At 42.3% G+C, this 21,617-nt stretch overlaps 1 protein-coding gene across 3 annotated transcripts in view; it reads left to right on the forward strand.

Annotated features, from left to right (window-relative positions):
- Nucleotides 1–845: 845 nt before the first annotated feature.
- LOC124003017 (contactin-2-like) overlaps nt 846–21,617 on the forward strand; it is an 81,944-nt gene continuing 61,172 nt past the window's right edge. For 2 of the 3 annotated variants that reach the window (XM_046310940.1, XM_046310938.1), the window contains exon 1: nt 1,011–1,232. The gene's annotated coding sequence lies outside the window, so the exon portion shown is untranslated. Of the gene's footprint in view, nt 991–1,010; nt 1,233–21,617 lie in introns of those variants that run through there. The other variant, XM_046310939.1, reaches the window with a different exon arrangement.

Genomic DNA, 21,617 nt, shown 5'->3' on the forward strand with positions numbered 1-21,617 from the left:
GCTCATTGATGAGATCGTGTGCATATTGTGGCATGAGATGTTCATTAGTGAGGTGTGAAATGAGGAATGGGAGCATGGGGGAGGGCGTGCGCAGCCCACACATTTGGAGATATGGCTAATATTCTAAAATGAGTAGCTGCTGTGTCAGTAACATAGTAAATGTAGATCCAGGACATTCAAATTAGTATGATACGTTATGTTTGGTATGGTTACGTAACACAGAAGGTTACTTAAAGCAAAAACGAAACGAGGGTAGTTGGTCGGGGTGGATGTTGTGGGCATATATAGCGAGAACATCAAGTACCCAAAGATTGCGTGTTTGAAACTCATCACGGACAACTTTAGCATTTTATCAACTTTGCAGCTACGTTCTACTTTTTAGCTACTTTGCAACTATTTCGCATGTTAGCTAACCCTTCCCCTAACCCTTTAACCTAACTCCTAACCCTAACCCCTAACCATAACAGGGGCTGCAGCTTGAGTCAATTGCGAAGCACAGAACCGCTAGACTAGCTAACATTAGCCACAACAAATTGGAATTTGTAACATATCTTATGTATTGAAAATTTGTAACATATTGTATGACTTGCAATTTGTAACATATCATACAATTCTTAACATATCATACAAAAAGGATGATGGACATCCACGAATGAATGCTTACCATTTGAAACATGATATCATACTAAATAGAGAGAGACCTATTTAGATGTTCCATGTTATGTCTAACTCTGTGTCCAGGTTGACTGTGTAGGAGAGGCAGGCAACAAAGGCGAGTGAGATGCACAGGCTGCTGCTGTTTTGTTTTTCTTCGTTTCATTTTAAAGGAGGAGAAGAGAACAGAAGGTGAGAGAGGAGGAGGACGGTGGGCAGGGAGTACAAGCAGCGAAAGAAAAGCGGCTGCTTTTCGAGAGACAGATCATCCTAACAGGACAGCGGCTGCAGCTTGACTAAATTGCTTCGCGCAGAAGGGGGAGACAGGAAAAACGAGTGAGCAACGACAAAAGAGAGCGGGTGGGAGGGGCAACAAAGATCTGTCAGATGAGGCTTGAGACGCTTCTATTTTCTGTGTGGTCTACTTTATTACAGGGCGTTCTGAACGGGCAGCATCAGTGTGTCTCTTGCGCATGATCAGCTGTCTACGCATCCCTTCTGCCGGGAGTCAACACATATCTCAGCATCTCTCCGCCAGAGACAGAAAGAAAAACACCCGCTCTCCTCTGCTAATTGAGGTAGGTAAACACGCATTTGCATTTCCTTGTCGCACTATCAGATAAGATTTATGTTTTCTGTCCTGTAAAGATTTGTGCAGTTTAAAGGTTGTCATTACCTATCGTTAAGGGTTTCAAAAAGCATGATGTTGCTAGAGCAGTTGTCGGGGTTCGACTGTTATGAAAGGGTTCCCATTTTCCGTTTTCATTTCATTAGACGCAACTGTGCATGGGATAGAGATACGCACTTATACACCATTTGGCATGAGGGGCTAAATGTTTCATCTGGTTTTGGGACACATTATGTTTTGGGACACATTATGGATTATTCCAATAGTTTGCAGGATCAAACAGGGGCATCCCATCGGGCAAAGACGTCAATTCAATGGATATTCCACGTTGGTACAACGTAATTTAATTCAACCAGTGTTTGTCCGGTGGGATGGTTCATGCTCCATTGACAGACCCCTGATTGCTAAAAAGTAAAACGGTAGGTTGTGTTTCGGGTCTGTTACACCTAAAGTGATATGCAGCCCAGTTTAGTGGTACAGGGGCAAAGAAACCCCACGGCTGCTCCCGGGGCGCTATACCGTCAGCCCTACCATCGTCATGCGCCGCTGATGAGCACGTTTCGCGGTCAGGTGCGTATGGCTGTCGCTGTGTGCTGGCAGGCTGGTATGACGCGCACAGTGTCTTGCGCGTGCGTGCGTGGGTACACACACACACACACATTAATATGAACGCACTCAAGCATAAATTACCTTCTGACAGTGATGTTTACCTTTAAAGGTCTGCTGAGCAAGAGTAGGAAAGGGCACTTTCAATTTATTGATACATATCAAATTACTAATATAATGGTGAAGAACATACAGCATTCAGAAGGTACGCATATCTCGCTTGTCTTTCTCCCAGATGTTAAAGCACCACTCCAGACAGTTCATTGTGAATGTTAATATGACCCTTTTTATGTAAAAGCCTATTCAGCTTTCTATTTATCTGGAGGGACAGCACAGTCAGTGCATAAAACGTCTCCATACCATCAACAGAACGCCTCTAAAGTGAGTTTTAATAACATGAATAGTACTGTGAATTGCTGAAATAGAAACACAAACGTGGAGAGTGGAGGGTGTAGGTGTATGTTTTTGCTTTTGCTTTTTGGCTCTGGTCAATTTGACAAGGCAACACTGTAGCGTTGATGAGTGCAGAAACTGGGAAGGCTGAGAGGCAAGGATAGAGGGATAGAGATGGTAGAGATGGGTCTCTCTCCGCCATTCAGAATAACCATCATCTAGGCATTGTACACCTGTGAAAGTGTTGCATTGTGGTGAGGAGAATGCCCCTGGTTATCCTCCAGTTAAGATGTTAGCTACAGAGTGAATATACTACTTAGCCTCGAGGACCTCTCTAGTGTTTTTCTCTGTGTTGCTGTAGCAGCAGGGTCCGTCTCCCATGTGAAAGCCAGCAAGGTCACCTTATGTTGTATCACTACCACCTGAATAACGATCAGGGTGAGGCCTGGGAGTGGCCCACACTGTGTGTCCAGCCGCTGTGCACATTCCCTTTCTTCTTATTTTGCTGATGATATGTTGGGGTTCCTCTCACTTTGAACTTGACAAGGTTAACCCTCCCTGGATATTCCTTTGGCTGGAGTGTCTGTCTTTCCGCCGTTGCCTGTGTCTGTGTGTCTCAGTGACCCACCGCCAGCTCAAAAGACTTCTTCTGCTCCCTATAACGAGGGGCAGACCACAGGGGTCAATCCTCCCTCAGTGTGTGTGTGTGTGTGTGTGTGTGTGTGTGTGTGTGTGTGTGTGTGTGTGTGTGTGTGTGTGTGTGTGTGTGTGTGTGTGTGTGTGTGTGTGTGTGTGTGTGTGTGTGTGTGTGTGTGTGTGTGTGTGTACACACGTGTGTGTGTGTACACACGTGTGTGTGTGTGTGTGTGTGTGTGTGTGTGTGTGTGTGTGTGTGTGTGTGTGTGTGTGTGTGTGTGTGTGTGTGTGTGTGTGTGTGTGTGTGTGTGTGTGTGTGTGTGTGTGTGTGTGTGTGTGTGTGTGTGTGTGTGTGTGTGTGTGTGTGTGCGCGTGTGTGTGTGTGTCTGGGCATGCACATACATTACCAGTCAAAAGTTTGGACACACCTACTCATTCAAGGGTTTTTCTTCATTTGTACTATTTTCTACATTGTAGAATAATAGTGAAGACATCAAAACTATGAAATAACACATATGGAATGATGTAGTAACCAAACATTTTCAAACAAATCCAAATATATTTTATATTTGAGGATCTTCAAAGTAGCCACTCTTTGCCTTGATGACAGCTTTGCACACTCTTGGCATTCTCTCAACTAGTTTCACCTGGAATGCTTTTCCAACAGTCTTGAAGGAGTTCTCACATATGCTGAGCACTTGTTGACTGCTTTTCCTTCACTCTGCGGTCCAACTCATCCCAAACCATCTCAATTGGGTTGAGATTGTGTGATTGTGGAGGCCAGGTCATCTGATGAGAAATCCATCACACTCGTTCTTTGTCAAATAACCCTTACACAGCTTGGAGGTGTTTTGGGTCAAAATATATGATAGTTCCACAAAGCGCAAACTAGTTTGGATGGCGAATTGCTGCCGAATATTGTGGTTGCCATACTGGTTAAGTGTGCCTTAATTTCTAAATAGATCACTGACAGTGTCACCAGCAATGCACCCACACACCATCACACCTCCTCCTCCATGCTTCTCGGTGAGAACCACACATGCTGAGATCATCCGTTCACCTACTTTGCATCTCACAAAAACACGCCGATTTGAACCAAAAATCTCACATTTGGACTCATCAGACCAAAGGACAGATTTCCACCAGTCTAATGTCCATTGCTTGTGTTTCTTGGCCCAAGCAAGTCTCTTCTTATTGTTGTCCTTTAGTAGTGGTTTCTTTTCAGCAATTTGATCAATTTGAAGGCCTGATTCATTTACATTTACATTTTACATTTAAGTCATTTAGCAGACGCTCTTATCCAGAGCGACTTACAAATTGGTGCATTCACCTTATGACATCCAGTGGAACAGCCACTTTACAATAGTGCATCTAAATATTTTAAGGGGGGGGGGGGAGAAGGATTACTTTATCCTATCCTAGGTATTCCTTAAAGAGGTGGGGTTTCAGGTGTCTCCGGAAGGTGGTGATTGACTCCGCTGTCCTGGCGTCGTGAGGGAGTTTGTTCCACCATTGGGGAGCCAGAGCAGCGAACAGTTTTGACTGGGCTGAGCGGGAACTGTACTTCCTCAGTGGTAGGGAGGCGAGCAGGCCAGAGGTGGATGAACGCAGTGCCCTTATTTGGATGTAGGGCCTGATCAGAGCCTGGAGGTACTGAGGTGCCGTTCCCCTCACAGCTCCATAGGCAAGCACCATGGTCTTGTAGCGGATGCAAGCTTCAACTGGAAGCCAGTGGAGAGAGCGGAGGAGCGGGGTGATGTGAGAGAACTTGGGAAGGTTGAACACTAGACGGGCTGCGGCGTTCTGGATGAGTTGTAAGGGTTTAATGGCACAGGCAGGGAGCCCAGCCAACAGCGAGTTGCAGTAATCCAGGCGGGAGATGACAAGTGCCTGGATTAGGACCTGCGCCGCTTCCTGTGTGAGGCAGGGTCGTACTCTGCGGATGTTGTAGAGCATGAACCTACAGGAACGGGCCACCGCCTTGATGTTAGTTGAGAACGACAGGGTGTTGTCCAGGATCACACCAAGGTTCTTAGCGCTCTGAGAGGAGGACACAATGGAGTTGTCAACCGTGATGGCGAGATCATGGAACGGGCAGTCCTTCCCCGGGAGGAAGAGCAGCTCCGTCTTGCCGAAGTTCAGCTTGAGGTGGTGATCCGTCATCCACACTGATATGTCTGCCAGACATGCAGAGATGCGATTCGCCACCTGGTCATCAGAAGGGGGAAAGGAGAAGATTAATTGTGTGTCGTCTGCATAGCAATGATAGGAGAGACCATGTGAGGTTATGACAGAGCCAAGTGACTTGGTGTATAGCGAGAATAGGAGAGGGCCTAGAACAGAGCCCTGGGGGACACCAGTGGTGAAAGCGCGTGGTGAGGAGACAGATTCTCGCCACGCCACCTGGTAGGAGCGACCTGTCAGGTAGGACGCAATCCAAGCGTGGACCGCGCCGGAGATGCCCAACTCGGAGAGGGTGGAGAGGAGGATCTGATGGTTCACAGTATCGAAGGCAGCCGATAGGTCTAGAAGGATGAGAGCAGAGGAGAGAGAGTTAGCTTTAGCGGTGCGGAGCGCCTCCGTGATACAGAGAAGAGCAGTCTCTGTATCATGCAGTCTCCTTTGAACAGTTGATGTTGAGATGTGTCTGTTACTTGAACGCTGTGAAGCATTTATTTGGGCCGCAATATCTGAGGCAGGCAACTCTAATGAACTTATCCTCTGCAGCGGAGGTAACTCTGGGTCTTCATTTCCTGTGGCAGTCTTCATGTGAGTCAGTTTCATCATAGCGCTTGATGGCTTTTGCGACTGCACTTGAAGAATCTTTCAAAATTCTTGACTTGACCTTCTGTCATCATGAAGTGTTTTGAGAGACTAGTCAAGGATCATATCACCTCAACCTTGCCTGTTATCCTAGATCCAATTCAATTTGCTTACTGCCCCAATAGGTCCACAGACGATGCAATCGCCATCTCACTGCACACTGACCTATCCCATCTGGACAAGAGGAAAACTTATGTAAGAATGCTGTTCATTGACTACATTGATAACACCTGCTGTCTTTAACTGAATGCTCGGCTATGAAAAATCAACTGACATTTACTCCTGAGGTGCTGACCTGTTGCACCCTTTACAACCACTGCAATTGTTATTATTATTTGACCCTGCTGGTCATCTATGAACATTTGAATATCTTGGCCATGTACTGTTATAATCTCCACCCGGCAAAGCCAGAAGAGAACTGGCCACACCTCAGAGCCCGGTTCCTATCTAGGTTTCTTCCTAGGTTCCTGCCTTTTCAGAGAGTTTTTCCTAGCCACCGTGCTTCTACATATGCATTACTTGCTGTTTGGGGTTTTTAGGCTGTGTTTCTGTATAGCACTTTGACATCGGCTGATGTAAAAATGGCTTAATAAATACATTTGATTGATTGAATGAATACTGCTCAGCATTCAACACCATAGTACCCTCCAAGCTTATCATTAAGCTTGAGGCCCTGGGTCTCGACCCCACCCTGTACAATTGGGACCTGGACTTCATCATCAAACAACATCTCCACCCTGCTGGTCCTCAACACTGGGGCCCCACAAGGGTGCGTGCTCAGCCCCCTCCTGTACTCCCTGTTCACCCATGACTGCATGGCCACACACACCTCCAACTCAATCATCAAGTTTGCAGATGACACAACATTAGTAGGCTTGATTACCAACGATTACGACAGGGAGAAGGTGAGGAATCTCAGAGGGTGGTGTCAGGAAAATAACCTCTCACTCAACGGGACAGTGGTGGAGAAGGTGGAAAGTTCCTCGGCGTACATATCACTGACAAACTGAAATGGTCCACCCACAAAGACAGTGTGGCGAAGAAGGCGCAACAGCACCTCTTCAACCTCAGGAGGCTGAAGAAATTTGGCTTGTCACCTAAAACCCTCACAAACTTTTACAGATGCACAATTGAGAGCATCCTGTTGTGCTGTATCACCGCCTGGCACTGCAACTGCACCGCCCACAACCGCAGGGCTCTCCAGAGGGTGGTGTGGTCTGCACAATGCATCACCGGAAGCAAACTACCTGCCCTCCAGGACACCTACAGCACCCGATGTCACAGGAAGGCCAAAAAGATCAATCCAGGACACCAACCACCTGAGACATTCCATGTTCACCCCGCTATCATCCAGAAGGCGAGGTCAGTACAGGTGCATCAAAGCTGGAACCGAGAGACTGAAAAGCAGCTTCTATCTCAAGGCCATAGTTAAGCAGCCATCACTAGCACAGAGAGGCTGCTGCCTATAGATAGTTAAATAAAGGTTAAATTAAAATGTAATAAAATATGAAATTATAGGCCACTTTAATACATGGAAGACTAGTCACTTTAAAAATGCCACTTTAACAATGTTTACATATCTTGCATTACTCGTCTCATATGTATATACTGTATTTTATGCAATATTTTACATCTTATCCTATGCCACTCTGACATTGCTCATCTATATATTTATACATTCTTATTCTGTTCCTTTACTTAGATATGTGTGTATAAGGTTTTTGTTGTGGAATTGTTAGATATTACTTGTTAGGTATTTCTGCACTGTCGGAACTAGAAGTACAAGCATTTTGCTACACTTGCAATAACATCTGCTAGCCATGTGTATTTGACCAATAAAATTAGATTTTTAAATGTTTTATTTGAATTGAAGTACATTCCAGGTGACAACCTAATGAATCAGGTCGAGCGAATGCCAAGAGTGTGCAAAGCTGTCATCAAGGAAATGGGTGGCTACTTTGAAGAATCTCAAATATATTTGTTTAACACTTTGTTGCTTACTACATTAATCCATGTATTATTTCATAGTGTTATTATACAATGTAGAATTTAGTAAAAATAAAGAACCCTTGAAGGAGTAGGTGTGTCCAAACTTTTGACTTGTACTGTTTGTGTGCATGTTTTACTCAGTGACTCATGCCACCAACCAGTGACTTGTGCAGCTGTCAGAACATCTCAGAATCTTAAATCAACATCCAATGGAAGTGAGAGGAATTCTTTGTCTCAGACTGGCAGATAGAATGTTGGTGGAATGCTTTGTTCTGTATGGAACCACCCTCTCAGATATAGAACTATTAGGCTACAGTAGTACTTCCACAGTATCCTGTGATACCAGACAGACTGTTTTGGCTGCATGGTACAATGGTCCCCTTTAGCGTCTGAATTATACAATGACTGTTGTAACTGTCCTGGAAATTGTGAACTAGACCAACTAACTCCTTACAGCAATGTTTTGAAGGATTTGGGGGTGATCTGCAAGTTCCTCTTTGATAGTCCCTCTAGACCCCTCAAACTCAATTAATTAATTAATTATTAGGGTAAAAGAGAAACCCAGCAGGCTGTGCCCAGACCTTCTAGTCTATGTCTAGAGCGATGACGTCGTAGTGTTTGGCTGGGTCGTGTTCAGAAGGCATGGAATGGGAGAACATGTTATCAAACGGAGATACTTCTTATCCAATGAAAACATACAGCACATTTTTTAAGTAGCAAAAACTCTCCCTGTCTCTGACTGTCTCTAGCTCTGTCTGTCTGTCGTCCTATCTCTCTTTCTTGCTCTGTCTCTTTTCTTTCTCTGCTGTGGCCTCACTTGTAAAATTCTTCATCTGAACTCCCAACCCCCAGCAGGGGACAGTAGTTTGGTGAGAATGTTCTATCCTGACTACACGACATCCCTCCCGGTCATCTTATCTCTCCTGCAGAGATGAATGAGTTCAATGGGTCTGATTTCACACACACACACACACACACACACACACACACACACACACACACACACACACACACACACACACACACACACACACACACACACACACACACACACACACACACACACACACACACACACACACACACACACACACACACACACACACACACACACACACACACACTACAAACAGTACAAACACTCCTTTTTCATGAAACTATTGTGGTCAGTGTGATAACGTGCGTGACTAATAGTTGGAGGGGTGAGACTGTTGAGACTGAGACACTTGTTCTTTCTAGCTCAGTGCAGTAGATAAGGGCTGAGAGTTATGACCCCGGGTGATTAGATGTGACCTCCGTCTGACTGAGCTCTGATCTGGTCTCACACTGCTGGGGAGTTCACACACGTCCGTATGAATTAGCCACCTAAACCACTCTGCAAATGGATAGACGTCCGTATGAATTAGCCACCTAAACCACTCTGCAAATGGATAGCTGAGTGGGAGACAGAGAGCTGTGTGTGCCTTTAACCACACATGTTAAAATGGGTTTGAAATGTGTGAAAAGAATAGCAATGTATGTGTTATTTTTTTCTGACACCATAAATATGTGTGTGTGTTTGTGTGATCTGCTTCACGAATGTGCGTGTGCTTTCCAATGTGTGTGCCTGTCTGAGTGCGGACTGGTTGGCTGGAGGGGTGTGGGAGTACTGGGACTGTCAGGGCAGCAGATAGAAGCCCAGCAGCAGCAGAAGTGCAAATTAAAAGTCACTGAAGCGCTATAGGAGAACATGATGCAGACTGCTAATGCTATGTCCACGCACAGCTAGCCAGCTATTACACTGATGATGTTAGGGCAGCGTAGCTAACTACTACATTGGTAATGTCAGGGCAGCGCTAGAAAACGAACACCGAGCCATGGCAGGACAGAGCACTGGGCGTTTACAAGGAGAATAACATTTAAGGGAAAGCGGGATAGAGAGTGAGAGACATACTTAGAAAGAACAAAGCATAGGCCTAGAGAGAGCGAGTGAGAGTGAGAGACAGAGAAAGAGCGCGCGTGAGAGAGAGAGTGAAAGAGCTTGACTCAAGGAGAGTGGAAGAGAGGACAAACACACAAACAGAGATACTTTAGATCGAGAGAGCAAATATCATTCACCGGTACATCCACACAACACTTGCGTAAACAATGCGAGGGCCTTATTACTGGGACACTTTCATGGAATTATAGTTCCATTGGTACAGTCAGTGAAGTCTCACAACCTTAATGGTCCACCACTGTCTCGCTCAGAGCCAGTGCTGTCTGACCTTGAATCATTCATAAAAATAAAAAAATACATATATATATAGCAACCCACACTGCACCAGGCAGCCACACAGGCAGCATACTGCATGCACACAGTAGGAGGACGTTACCCCTAAATGTTGGTCTAAGGTTTGTTTTGTGTTTGAAGGTGAAGATTGGGTGAAGGGAAGCTGATCCTAGATCTGTCCTTTTTTTTAGCTAGGCTATTCATTCACACAGGCAACAGATGAGACGTTGAACCAAGGTCCCGACTCAATAGTCATTAAAAACATGTCACAGGAGTGGGTGTACTAAACCCCAGTGTACTGGTTGGCTCAGTTCCCAACCTGGCAGCTCATACTGCTACACTAACATAATAATGCCCAGCTAGCCCAGCTCTCCTCTCCTCTCCCTTATTCTCCTCTCCTCCCCTGTAACTCTACTCCAGATCATTGCTGTGCTCTCAGTGAGCTTACCTGTGAAGGGAAGGTCAATGGCAGTAGGCTCGACACACAGCCTCATTAAACTTGAACTGTTTCAGATAGGTTCAGAGAGGCCCTCTGCTAAATCACCAAAGTTAGGCTGCACCTCTTAAAGCTTTTTTGGGGGAGCGAGTAACATTTAGAAATTATATTTCTCATTTCATTTGACACAGTTTTTGCCTCACGGAATCCAACTGGGGTTTCCCTAAAACCAAGGAAAACCATTTGAATAATGGATACAGCTAATGCGTTTTGAGTTATTGGGCAGAAATAAGATGATGTACTTATTTCTAAAGGACATTGTGCTGATTTGGGGTTTGGGGGCCTTGGCACCAGAATTATGAAAATGTAAAGTAAGTAAGATTTCCCTAGATGAGAAGAAATGTCCCTGAAACGGTTGTGCATTGTGAATATGATCTATGGTCATTATAATTTGCGGAGGTTTTGGATGACTGACAATTGCAGGCCAGATTTGTATTTTGAGTGCCTGCTAATCAATCAGCCATCCAAAATATTGCGTGCGGCTATTCATTTGCAGATAATTTTTGAGGACTCCGCTCTCTTTCACACCTTCTCATGTCCTTCAGTACATTCTCCCTTTCTTCCCTAAGCCTGTTAGTCTTCCACCCTGAACATGGATGTTTAAATCTTTGCCTGCCTTTCTTCCTCCTTGCTGAGGCATGAGCTGTTCTTCTGAATGATCTCTTCTTCTAACTCAGCCAGCCTGTGCTTCTGATAGCCGTAACAAAGCACTTAGCATCAGCTCACTTCAATCAGACCTCATTTACTGTATCTCAAAGCTGCAGCTCTCATGTGTGTCTGTTAGAGCTGAGAGGCCCTATAGAACACTGGGCTCTGTCGCTGCAGATGGAAAACTGCCTACTGCCTGATATAACTCTATCTCATTTGGGAAGTGATTGTTAGTTACAGTAGCTAGTTGCCACCTCTGTCCGAGATGACCATATTTGTATTCAATAGGGAATCTCAAATTATTTCAAGGTTGATCCACACAACACTTTCTCCAACACTGTGCCCACCACACAGACATATTTTCCTACAGTATTAAATACAGCACTTATGAAAAACGTTCTAGCTCGGCCAAGACACGCGCAACACATCTTACAGTGACGTGCAGTCAGGGTAGGCAGGGTAGGCAGTGCTTACCCTGTGATATTGTATATTATGCTCTCGCCTTCAGGTGTCTTTGGCTTTGTAGGACCAACCCTACCAGGCAGTCTCAGAATATTTAGGGGGAGGTGCTGCTTTGGTAGGTATCTACGTACAGAAGGCCCATAAAACAGATAAGGACATCTTCTTAGTGTTTGGGTCTCCCAGGTGCGTGTCTAGGGTATAGGGTTGTTGACCATTCCATCATGATAGGACAGTAAATAAATAAATACTAATAATTTATTTTAAAATGTATATCCCATATCTGCACAAAATTGAAAGCTCTTTCTCATAATCCCTGCTCACAAACACACATGGGCTCTGGGATTTTCAACCCGTATCCTTTTTCACTTAACTCCACACTTTTCCAAACACAAAAACAAACACCCCACCTTCCATCACAAAACATGCGCACATACCCACACACTGTGCCTTCTATGTCCACTGTGTTATTCTCTACCATGTTGATTGAGTACTTTTGTGTTCCAGTTCCTTAAATTTGAAGATATATTATTTAGCGTATTATCCTTTCTTCTAGTGCGGTATTTTCAATTGATGAAATACTATAATTGGAAAGTGTAAAACTAATTATTTTCCAACATTCCCTATCTAGAATGTATTTTATTGCTTTTCTATATATATTTTTTATTACAATCCCTACCATGTCTAGTATTGTGTGTTCCATTATTCGACTCCTCTATGGGAACTGTAATATTGTATTTAGAATAGCCATAGAGTAGTCTTTGTGTCTCTCAACATTTGGTTATCAATATACAGTTTATCGACTACGAGAGCTACATGTTTACCTTTGAATCTATTTTCCTAGTCTGTATGTCAAGTAAGGCTTCACTCAGAAAGATGTTCTCCATTTGAACCTTTTCATACGTGAGTTCCAAATATCTAACGGGTCGCCCCAGCATTACTTTTTTATGCACGTGATGTTAGAATGCACTCACCAGTTCCAAAATGTGATTGTTACGCAACAGGACAATTAATCCGCGGTGCCCTCAAGCCTGTTTTTATTTATTGGCTGTTTCAACTTTAAAGTTAAAACAGTTAAAATTTTCTAAGAACTGTTTGATTTGAGATGCATTCTGCCTCCTCATTAATTCACATGAAAGCAGGCCTTTTTACTTTTGCGGACAATTTATTTATTAGGAATTTCTGACCCGGACAAAATTCCCCAAGCACTTCCCAATTGTTTGTGCAGTTCAAGTCTGCAAACATTTGCGCATCTCCCGTTAGAACAGGATCTGCACACACGTGTTCACATTTTCTGTCTGGTACCCACATCGCAGTCGTTTTTATTACCAATAATAACTTTGGAAATGTGTTTCTAACAAAGTGCCTTATTACGTTATAATAGTTTCTGTATTTCGTTTCTACTGTAGCTCTGTGTGTATGGAGCATAGTATATATATGTGTATATTCCTTATAACCGCGGACACGCGAGGTAACAGTTACTCATTTCTTAACCTTTATGGTGTTATATTCAATCGTGCTTAAGTAGCTAGCTACATTATTCTATTAGCTCTTTAAAACAATGCTAATTGCATCTGAGGAGTATTAGCTTGTGTTGTATTTTGAAGCTATCCTGGCCTTATGAGTCCGAAGTGGCACAGCGGTCTAAGGCACTGCATCTCAGTGCCGTCATTGGAAGTGTGTTAGCGCGCACAATTGACCTAGCGCCGTCTGAGTTTGGCCAGGGTGAAGGCTGTCATTTTAAATAGTAATATGTTCTTACATGACTTGCTTAGTTAAATAAAATAAAAATAGATCACTGGTTTGTTTTCATTTGACATATTTAGCATAACTCTGTTCTGCCCTGCCCCCTTGTAGAACTCAATAGTTACTGTTTCTTACCGTTATAACTCAAATGAGTGATTTTGTCAATGCAATATATTATTTTTATAGCAGTGTTTATTATGTTACTTCTTTGTAATGCTGTTTTAGTGCTATATCCTGATATTGTATTCTAATGACTAATAACTCCTCTTCATTCTGTACTTTCAGAAACCACACACACACAAACAATATTTGCCAATATCATAATTGGAACTGGAGCTCTTTTGCTGGAATACACACTTTTGTATGCTGGAGTACAGTTTTACTGGATGAAAACACAGCAAGAAAACACATAGATGACTATTACGTATTGACTTGTTTTATTGCAGTATTGGTGGTTGTTGGTTGAACAAACATAGGATCTGTGCTCCAGTATTCTCTTAGGGAGTTCTTCTTTACTATCCCCATGAGAATGACTGTCACCAGGAAGGTATACATTTCACTAATTGTGGTTGTCACCCATTTAGTGAGTTTCCCCCACACTCCTGGCTCCCTCTTCTCCTGTAGCTCCATGGCTGAGCGATTGGTCTCCTCTACTATGTCTCCCACCAGCTCCACAGTCAGAAACAACTTGAAGCACTTGAAGCCTCAGATGGAAATGGCAAGGGGCTTTGCACTCCAAACTGGGACTCATCAAAGCAAACAGCAGGGCCAGGAGGGGTGAAATGACTGGTGGCCTTCCAGCTACCACAGAACTCCTGTACTTCATCCACTGTCGATCTGCTTCAATCACCAACAGCATCTTCAAAGGGACCTGGGACTTCTTCAGTGGACAAGGGGTCCTCAGATTCAGGGTCCTCAATGGCTACAAGGTTGGGGGGCAGCTCCTCACTGTCACTGTCAGAATCTAATTCCTGACTTTCATACTCACTCATTGTCAGAATTTTTAAAAATCTCCAGAATTCCCGCATTTGTGTGTTTTCTCCTTTTGAAAGACATTGCTAATGCTACAGCTTAGCTCACTAGTTACATACATAAACAACAACACTGAATGGCTCAGAATGGGAGTGAGAGGTTATGTGATTGACTGCCACCACACGCCACTTGTATCAATAGATCACTATCAGAATTTTTTTGTGTGGTAATTATTTATATATTTACTGTTTTATTCACGTTTTCAAGCACTGGTGACAAAACATGTATTCCGATTCTTGCATAGATTGTAATGAACACAGTGTGTGTAAAATACTTTTTAGAGGTTTGTTTAGAAGTTTTAGAAGTCTGATTGTGAGCTAAGCTAATTCCAGCTATGTGTGGAGCCATGTTTGTTGACATACAATGCATTCTGGGTTTCACATAATTGTCTGTCGTACCAAAGATGTTATAAAAAAATGAGGTGAGTAAGGGTACACTCATTTTTCGAGAACTTCCGGGATGTGAACGACACAACCCCTTCAACATGCATACTATAAAACAGACCAAACTCATCTTGTCTCCTCTTATCTTTGGTTTCTGTGAAGAAAAAAAAACATGCCGGCGCACAGAAGTACCCATTGTCGGACTACTTTTGATTTTTAGAAAGTGTATTAGTCAATTATTTTCATCACTGGTGAGCTCACCCGTGATTAGATTAATTCTAAATAGTAATTACAATTAGCTAATTCATATTGTAGTTTCTTTCAGCCTAGAGTTTTAAAAATGTGATTTAAAAACGCTTGTGTTATGTCAATCTTTCCTCAGTTAGCGCTAAGACAAATGTAGCTTACATTTTTCCTATTTTGTTGATTGTGTTAAGCTGTAGCTCCTTCTGTGAAGGTCTGAACATTGCATCCAAAAATAAACTCCTCACATTCTGGACATAACTTTGTAAGGACTGTGTTTGTGAAAAATGTTTCTGAAAACATTTTTGTGGCCAGCTCAAATGCTGATTGTTGCGTCATACCGAAACTGGACATTCTAAGTAAGCATTCTAATCACACCTGTTTGATCGTACGCTACAGGGACAGCTGTACAATGATCACACCTGTGTGTTGGTACGTGTGAAAATGTTTAGTTCGTTAACATCGGTTTCAATCTTAATAACTGTCCCTTTCAGCTTGTTTGCATCTTTCTCCAATGTCGCAGCTTTTTCGCCACTCATCTCAAGGTTTGCCTTCAACTCCTTTATATCCTTACTGACTAATTCAAGTATGCCCAGTTTGTCAGTTATTGATTTTAAGAGATCGGTTTCCATCTTTTACCATCTAAAATAATAAATTGTCTGTGTCTGTCAAAGAGTAACGTTTTCTTTTCGGGATTGGTTCCCCTGTTTTACTCTCCAAAATGTGTTGCTTGTTTTCATAATATTTTTTGTGTTGTTAGCCAAATTGAAGGTTATAACTCACCAGTTTGTGAAGTGCTAATATTTAGTCTAACTTAGGCTTAGTCTAACCAATGTTGAATATGTGACCCGTTTCAAGAAACTAGGCGTATGTCGCAAGTCACGACTTCACAGGAGAGCCATTTCAACATTTATATGAAAATGACTTTTTGGGGGCAGAAATACCTTCTTGAACATGTGAACAAACTTGTATTCCATCTGTAAATAATGATAAAATTGTTAAATTATGAGCCTTGTTCGTTAAGCAACAAAGTCCGCAAACTTCCCACTAGCCATGATTAGCTGAGATAATGAGTGGGCTGGACATGCCGAGAGAGGATTGGTCTGCCATTTAGAAGGCTTCTGTCTATTTGAGCTGGTCAGTCTGTGTTGGTAATCCTGTCGAACGTGACTTTTAAAAAAAATATCGCATAGGGAAACTGCACAAGTGTTGCTCTCCACTTTCTGGAGGATCTAGTTTTGAAATCCGTGGAATTAGAGTATGATAACTAAAGAAATTGAGAAAACACCTGTCTCCGGATTACATCTTCAAACTAAGGGCAACTGTGGCATGACATCTGTGACAGGGAGACACTTCCATCATGCATGATGATGTATACAGGTAAGATAGTCTATCTAGGTACATGTTCAGATATTACACATTTCTAATTTTGACAGAAAGTGGTTTCATTTCAAGCTAAAGTGTACTGTTAGATAGCTAGCTAAAGTTAGCTGGCTGGCTCCCTAGCTAACGTTACATGTATTATGTTATTATTCGTATTCCAGAGCCGTTTGCTAATTAGAGCCTAATGTTAGCTAGCTAACATTGAACCAGGTTGGTTAGCTCCCAGCAGAATCATGGAGGGTATTAACAACATGATTTGGCACTATGTTTCTTGTTGTTTAACTAGCTAATGTTAGCTGGATGGCTCGTTAGCTAACGTTACATGATGTGTGTGATCTTGCACGTTGTTTACATAGCTAGGTTCATTGTTTACATAGCTAGCTAGCTACATGTCTTAAGCTCTTCACTAGATACCAAAATATTCAAAGGCCATTTTCTAAAAAGTGAGTTTACAAGTTGATCAACTTTCAACGCAGAATTACTTTCTCATTGTACCTCAGAAATGCAGTCTATGATATACCATTTTGTAAGTCTGAGTCCCTACTTTTATCCAGTGTTAATAACACAATTTCAATATTTTGCTACATAAAACCAAATCCAGGTGGTGAGTCACATATTCCATTTTTATCTTGAGGTGATCTACACTGCTGTGTTCAGTCCGCCATCTTTCTCTGGTCCTTAAAAAAAATTCCAGTTTGGAATAATGTAACATGCCATTGGAAATGTCAGAGTGAAAGAGTGGAACATCAACTTTAATGAAAGTTAAGACCAGACAGAGGCAGCATACAGGATCTCTACACACAAGACGTGACATTACAGGCAACCACCATGTCACCATCTCCCTCACTGCTAGCTGTCAGGCAGGCAAAGTGAGTACTGGACTGTCAGCTTTTTCATTACCAACTAATACCTTTTACCCATCTAGGACATTTACTTTTGCTTTGTGGACATAATGGGCCTTGGGGATGCTTTTGAATCATGAGCATAGACAACATCCCTTTGATAGCATTTGATTTGTATGGTTTTTTAATGTTTTAAACACATTTTTTAGTAATTTCAGCTGTTGATATGGAAATGTTGTTCGATCCTTATTATATATGTGTGTGTAATAATATATTTCACATAATAATATTATTTTGTGTTCGCAGCGCGAACATGGGTCATTTTGTAATTGTAAATCCATTATGAAAGGCTATGGAGTTTGTGTTGTAAATTATTTGTATGACATGTGACCATATTGGTCATTTAGTGCCACCTATCAGTTGTATCTGTGAATACTACATTGGTCTAAGGCTGAGCTGAGCATTTTGTCATTTTGTCGGATGAAATTGAAGTATGCCGCCATTGGAGGCTATCTTGGCTACATTGGTATTTACATTTGGTTAATAGCCTATGTCACTCTGGATGTTGGAGCTATCTGTTGTATAGTGAACTTGGGATTCATCAAGGTTATTTTGTGAGTAAATCTGGCTTTGAAAATAGCCAGTGCTATTTCCTGTGCATGGGACACACTCCCTCTCTGTGAGGTGTTCTGGGGAATGAGAAAGAGGGCTCTACGATAACAAACCTAAAGCAATGGTAAATCTAAGCGCTGGAAATAGCTCTATAGATCCAGGGGTGTGTCAGAAATATTTTAGCAATTTTAACAGCCAGAATTTTGAGCCCAATAGCTGGCGGTATCGCAAAGGGGCTGGGTTTTGGTGAACAGACAAGTTGTAGGTGCGACGTGGACTTGGCAATTCACTGGCCAATCAAGGCGTTCCATGGCTTTTACATTTTTACAATATTTTTTATATATTTTTTATATATATATAATTTTAAAGCGATGGATCAGCTTTAATATTGCGGATAGATTGCTGCTTCTATAAATCTAATTGTACACATTATTTCCAATCCCCCATATATTTTTACAGTAAATATATATAGAGAGGAAGGACTAATATATATATATATATATATATTCACACACACACACACACACACACTTTTCTTTAGAATATACCTTTATTATTCTCCAAAACCCTTACCACCCCTCCCTCATTTGGAATAAACTAATAAACAACAACACTTAGGTTTCTACTTTCAGTTTATACATATTATATACATTTTACAGACACAATCATTTTATAATAGGTATATTTAGTTTGTTTTTAGTCCTTCCTCTATTTCTGATGTTTATTCGTGCTTCTACACCTGCATTGCTTTCTGTTTTGGGTTTCCGGCTGGGTTTTCTGTACAGCACTTTGAGATTTCAGCTGATGTAAGAAGGGCTTTATAAATAAATTTGATTTGATTTGATCCAGTTTGATTTCTATTTGTAACTGTGCTATTTCACAACATTTCTGAACCTATATACATTTTACACACCAATGTTTTACGTTGGTGATCTTGTTGTTATTAGTCCACCCTTCAGCTCCATTCAACCCCTCCCATAGCTTAATAATAAGAAATAATAACTCCAATCCAGCTCGGGATGCGGAATATTCTCATCCTAGTCCTTTGTATATTGATACTACAGTTTATTAAATAGCACACAGTAAAACAAAAACATCCAGTGTTTGCTCAATATGTTTGGAGCATTGACAGTCAACACTGTTGTAATTGGTTTTAAGTAGTATAGGACTTTACACATTGCAGTTGTCCACAAATAAAAAAATACTAAACTTCCGTAAACTGTATTTTATGTGTAAGGCACATTCTTAGTAAGCCTAGACCTACAGTTTATATGGCGTTACAGGACTGAACATTTTTAATATGTTTTGGAGGACCGAGTCTTTGGTAACCGAGTCTTTGGCGCTCTTTAGAAATGGAGATGGGGACAAAGCCAAACAGAGAATGCACTGCAGGTATGTGGTAACGTTTAAAGACAATCACGGACTACAAAGGGAAAAGCAGCCATGTTGCGGACACTGACGCCACGCTAAACACCTTCTTAGCCCTCTTTGAGGATAACAGTGCCTCGCAAGGCTGCCGGCCCAGACGGCATTCCTAGCAGCATCCTTAGAGCATGTGCAAACCAGCTGGCTGGAGTTTTTACAAACATATTCAATCTCTCCCTATCCCAGTCTGCTGTCCCCACTTGCTGCAAGATGTCCACCATTATTCCTGTACCCAAGACAGCAAAGGTGTCTGAAATAAATGACTATTGCCCCATAGCACTCACTTCTGTCATCATGAATTGCTTTGAGAGGCTAGTTAACAATCAAATCACCTCTACCTTACCTGACACTCTAGACCCACTTCAATTTTCTTAATAGATCCACAGATGATGCAATTTCCATCGCATTGCACATTGTCCTATCCCATCTTGACAAGAGGAATACCTATGTAAGAATGCTGTTCATTGCCTATAGCTCAGCATTCAACACCATAGAACCCTCCAAGCTCATCATTAAGCTCGGGACCCTGGATCTGAACCCCGCCCCATGTAACTGGGTCCTGGACTTCCTGACGGGCCGCCTCGTGGTGGTGAAGGTAGGAAACAACACCTCCTCTTTGCTGATTCTCAACACAGGGGCACCACCAGGGTGCATGCTCAGCCCCCTCCTGTACTCCCTGTTCACCCATGTTTGCATGGAGCAGGTGGAAAGCTTCAAGTTCCTCAGCGTACACATCGCTGGCGATTTGAAATGGTCCACAGACAGTGTGGTGAAGAAGGTGCCTCTTCAACCTCAGGAGGCTGAAGAAATTTGGCTTTGCACCTAAAACCCTCACATAATTTTACTGATGCACAATTGAGAGGATCCTGTCGGGCTGTATCACCGCCTGGTACGGCAACTACACTGCCCGCAACTTCAGGGCTCTCCAGAGGGTGGTGTGGTCTGTCCAATGCATCACTGGGCTTAAACTGCCTTCCAGGACATCTACAGCACCCAATGTCACAGGAAGGCCAAAATTATCATCAAGGACCACCTGAGGACCACAACCACCTGAGCCACTGCCTGTTCACCCCGTTATCATCCAGAAGGTGAGGTCAGTACAGGTGCATCAAAACTGGGACTGAGAGACTGAAAACAGCTTTTATCTCAAGGTCATCAGACTATTAAATAGCCATCACTAGGCGGCTACCATCCGGTTACGTAACCCTGCACTTTAGAGGCTGCTGCCCTGTAAACATAAACTTGAAATCACTGGCCACTTTAATTATGGAATACTAGTCACTTTAATAATGTTTACATCATTTTGCTTTATTCTTCTCATATGTACGTATATACTGTATTCTATTCTACTGTATGTTAGTCTATCCCACTCCAACATTGCTCCTCCTAATATTTATATATTACTTAATTCCATTATTTTACTTTTAGGTTTGTGTGTATTGTTGTGAATTGTTAGATATTACTACACTGTTGGAGCTAGAAACGCACGCATTTTTCTACACCTGCAATAACATATCTTAAACATGTGTACAGTTGAAGTCGGAAGTTTACAGCCTATAGGTTCGGAGCTTCAACCCCCGCAGTACACACACACTCGATTAATGTATATTATTTATATTGCTTTGTTTGCTGTTCCATATTATGTCCATCTCTGATAAGCTACCCAGAAAAGGGCTGAAAATAGCCCATTTTAATGTACGTAGCCTTAGAAATAAGTTTCATGAAATCAATAACTTGCTAACATAAAATAACATTCATATATTAGCAATTTCTGAGACTCACTTAGATAATTTACTGAAACAGCAGTAGCCATACAAGGATATAACATCTATAGAAGAGACAGAAATGCTTGTGGGGCGGTGCTGCTGTATATATTCAGAGCCATATCCCTGCGATGCTTAGAAAATATGTTGTGGCTGCAGGTTTACTTGGCACATTTAAATCCTCTTCTTTCGGTGTGTTGCTATAGGCCACCGAGTGCTAACAGTCAGTATCTAAATAATGTGTGCGAAAGACTTGATAGTGTATGTGATGTAAACAGAGGTCTACAGTCTTGACGACCTGAATATTGACTGGGTTTCATCAAGGTCTCGGCTCAAGAGGAACCTTTTCACTGTCACCAACCAGTGCCTGTAATCTGATTCAGGTTATTAATCAACCGAGCAGGGTGTTTACAAAACATTACGGGAACAAGATCATCCACATATGTCAATCTCATTTTTACTAATACTGTAGAACTTTGTTTTAAAGGTGTATCTGTACCCATTGGATGCAGTGATCACAATATAATGGATATGTCCAGGAAGTTCCAACAGCTGGGCCTAAAATAGTGTATAAGAGATCACATAAAAGATTTGCTATGACTCTT

The sequence above is a fragment of the Oncorhynchus gorbuscha genome, linkage group LG18, assembly GCF_021184085.1.
Source record: "Oncorhynchus gorbuscha isolate QuinsamMale2020 ecotype Even-year linkage group LG18, OgorEven_v1.0, whole genome shotgun sequence".
NCBI classification, from domain to species: Eukaryota; Metazoa; Chordata; class Actinopteri; order Salmoniformes; family Salmonidae; genus Oncorhynchus; species Oncorhynchus gorbuscha.